We start from the raw sequence: 3,213 nt of genomic DNA on the forward strand, positions 1-3,213 counted from the left end.
AATTTCCTGAGGCCTAACACTCGGATGCCTGGGCCTAGCGCCGGAAGAATTTCCTGAGGCCTGACCCTCGGATGCCTGGCCTAGCGCCGGAAGAATTTCCTGAGGCCTGACCCTCGGATGCCTGGCCTAGCGCCGGAAGAATTTCCTGAGGCCTGACCCTCGGATGCCTGGCCTAGCGCCGGAAGAATTTCCTAAGGCCTAACCCTCGGATGCCTGGCCTAGCGCCGGAAGAATTTCCTGAGGCCTAACCCTCGGATACCTGGCCTAGCGCCGGAAGAATTTCCTGAGGCCTAACCCTCGGATGCCTGGCCTAGCGCCGGAAGAATTTCCTGAGGCCTAACCCTCGGATGCCTGGCCTAGTGCCGGAGGAACTTCAAGAGTCAGGAGTCGGCGAGACGCTACCAAAAGTTAAAAAGAGGAAGGACGAAAGTGAAATAGGGAAACACTTTGTTTGCATTAACTTTCGTTGCATCAGGGCCGAGACCCATACAACATGGCAAAACGCCAACATACAAAGAAAAGAACAAAGAAAAAGTACAGAGGGTCAGCTTGGAGGAACCCCTGGATCGGGAACGGCGAGCACGTCCGCGAAGGGTAGGGAGACGGTTGGAGAACCGGCAGGCAATGGCATCGGAGGGGAGTCGAGGAGGGAGACCCCACTCAGGTCAATTCCGGGGTATTTAGTGGACACCCTTGCCAGGCCTTCATCGAAGCCTAAGGCAAAGGAGTCGGACCCCGCATCCGACATGTCACGGATGAACTCGGCAGACTGACGATAGGCCTGTACCGCCTGACGCCCGATTTCTGCGCTCTTCTCGGCCAGCGCCGCCTCCGCTCGCTCCGTAATCTGAGCTTTCACTTCCATGACCTTCGCCACAATCCGGTCGTCCGCCTCGGAGGAGACCCTCAGCAGATCGGCCCGAGCCTCCGTGTGCTTCGCCTCGGCAGCGACGCGGGCAGCCTCAGCCTCCTCCAGGCGCGAATGAAGCTCCTGGTTGCTCGCACGAGTCCCCTCCAAGGCCGACTCCAATTCGGCCATCTTGGCTTCAAGAGATCGGGCTCGGTTGCGGGCGTTGTCGGCCGACTGCTGGGCCTTCTCCCACCTTTTCCGGAAGTCGGCAGCCTTCCGGGACTGCTTTTCGGCTCGCTCCTCCGCCTTCCTGATCTCGCTTTCGAGACCCGAGGCAACCCTGAGTTGCTCCTGAGCCTCCAACAGTTGCCTCTCGAGGGCGGCGAAGCCAAGTGCCCGCTCTTCGGCCACCTGGAGCCTCGTCTCGAGGTCCCTGGTCGTTCTCCCCGCCGCAGCCTGGCCTCCCTCCTCTACAGCTTTCAGTCGGCTCTCGGCCTTCGCCAGGAGCCTCGCCTGTTCCTCGTGGCTGTCCTCCAGACGGATCATGTACTGGGCGAGCTAAGAGATAGGAAAAATGAGAGCGTCAGACGGGGATCAATAGAGCCTATAAATGACGAAAGCGACCAAAAGAACACTCACCGACATGAGACAGACGCAGCTGGCAGCTCCGACTTCAGGGATCCTCATCTGCCGGACCTGCCTACGGTCACCCTCCAGCAGCACCGTCTCGATGAGGTTTCGGGCGCCGGCGAAAGTGAAGGCCGACCCCGACTTCGCCCCGGAGCCGGACGGTGGTTCTGCGGCCTTACCCTTACCCATTGCTTGAGGGAGAGTCATGCCGACCGTGCTCGGGGCGGGGGCCGCGCCAGAAATCGACAGGGTCCCGCTCGGCCGGGGCCTCGGCGCGCCCCTCCTTCTCGTATCATCCGAGGCCGACCGAGTCGAAGGCCGGGCTGGGGACCGACCGCGTCCGACCCGGCCGTCTCGGGCGCGCCCGGATGACACCTCTGGAAAAGCGGTAGTCTCATCACCGGAGGGCTGATACGACGTCAACCGTCGGTCCGAGCCCGCGGCGTCCCCCTGATCGGTGGGCCCGGACCCGTCTGTCGGCGTCGGAGTCGCCTGCTGGCGGGGCTTCTTCGCCGGTGGGACCCCGCTCGGAGGAGTCCGTTTCTTCCTCCGGACCGCTTCCAGTAGGGACGCCCTACTAACAGCCATTGCCCTGTCCGACTGCATGACGTCGTCGATTTCTGCAAAAAGAACGAGATGGTTAGAAACTAAGAAACTGATGGAAAGAAGAAACGAAAGAGGAGAAAAGAGCTAAAAAAGAAGGAGTGATGGCGGGCTCACGGTCGGCGGGGACCGAGCTCAGACCGACGTTCACCAAGGCATCCTCGGAAATAAGGCGAGCCACCGGGGGGAGCCGGCCCTCGGCAACCAACCCCCTCAAAACGGCGACGCCATCGGACTCCTCCCTTGACAACCTCGATAGGCCGATCGGGGACTTCATCGGCGTCTCCCAGGTTGTCCCGATTCCCCAAGAGGGATCTACGTCAATGAAAAAGAAACGCTCCTTCCAGCCATGAATGGAGGAAGGAGCCTCCTTGACGAGGCCGCACCCTCGCCGCGCCGCAAAGCACCACCACCCTCTGTCCCGGGGGTGGCCGTTCAGGCCGTAGCATTCCCAAAAGACATTCAGGGTGGCGGGAACCTCGTGCATGCGGCAGAGAACCTGAAAGGCCGTCAGGGTACGCCATGAATTCGGCACCAGTTGCGTCGGCGCCACTCTTAAACCTCGAAGCACCTGCACGACTAAGTCCGATGGGGAAAAGCGGAACCCAGCCCGAAGGATGTCCTCATTGATGGCGGCCTTCCCTGGAGGAGGATGGGACATCCTCTCCTCAGGCCCCGGGAGCGTAACGTTGCAGGCTTCAGGAAGGTGGTACCGGGCCACGAACCTATCTAGGTCTTCGGGGACCAGCTCCGACTGAATGCGGTCCGCTCTTACTTCGTCCATCCCTAACGGCCAGAGAATCTACGGTCAGGACGGGGTCAAGAGGGAAGAAGGGACCGGAACGACTGGGGTACACTAATACGAAAGGAGAAAGTACGGAGAGCCCTAAATTGAAGAATGGGGCAACTCACCGGAAGGGAAGGAAGAACGGCTCCAAGAGCATCAAAAGAGGAGCGAACGAACAGTCCGACAACAACGGCAGCAGCACAAGAGAGAAACTCGAGGATGCCTGTGGAAAGAAAGGCGGACGGGGAGGGCCCCCGGTTAAATAGGCGGAAAGGCGGGTGACGCCTCGGTGACGCCAGAGGACGCCTGGCTGCCGAAGGATCGTTCGCGCCCCAAAGGCGAA

Source organism: Phoenix dactylifera, chromosome 15, assembly GCF_009389715.1.
Source record: "Phoenix dactylifera cultivar Barhee BC4 chromosome 15, palm_55x_up_171113_PBpolish2nd_filt_p, whole genome shotgun sequence".
In the NCBI taxonomy this organism is placed as follows: Eukaryota; Viridiplantae; Streptophyta; class Magnoliopsida; order Arecales; family Arecaceae; genus Phoenix; species Phoenix dactylifera.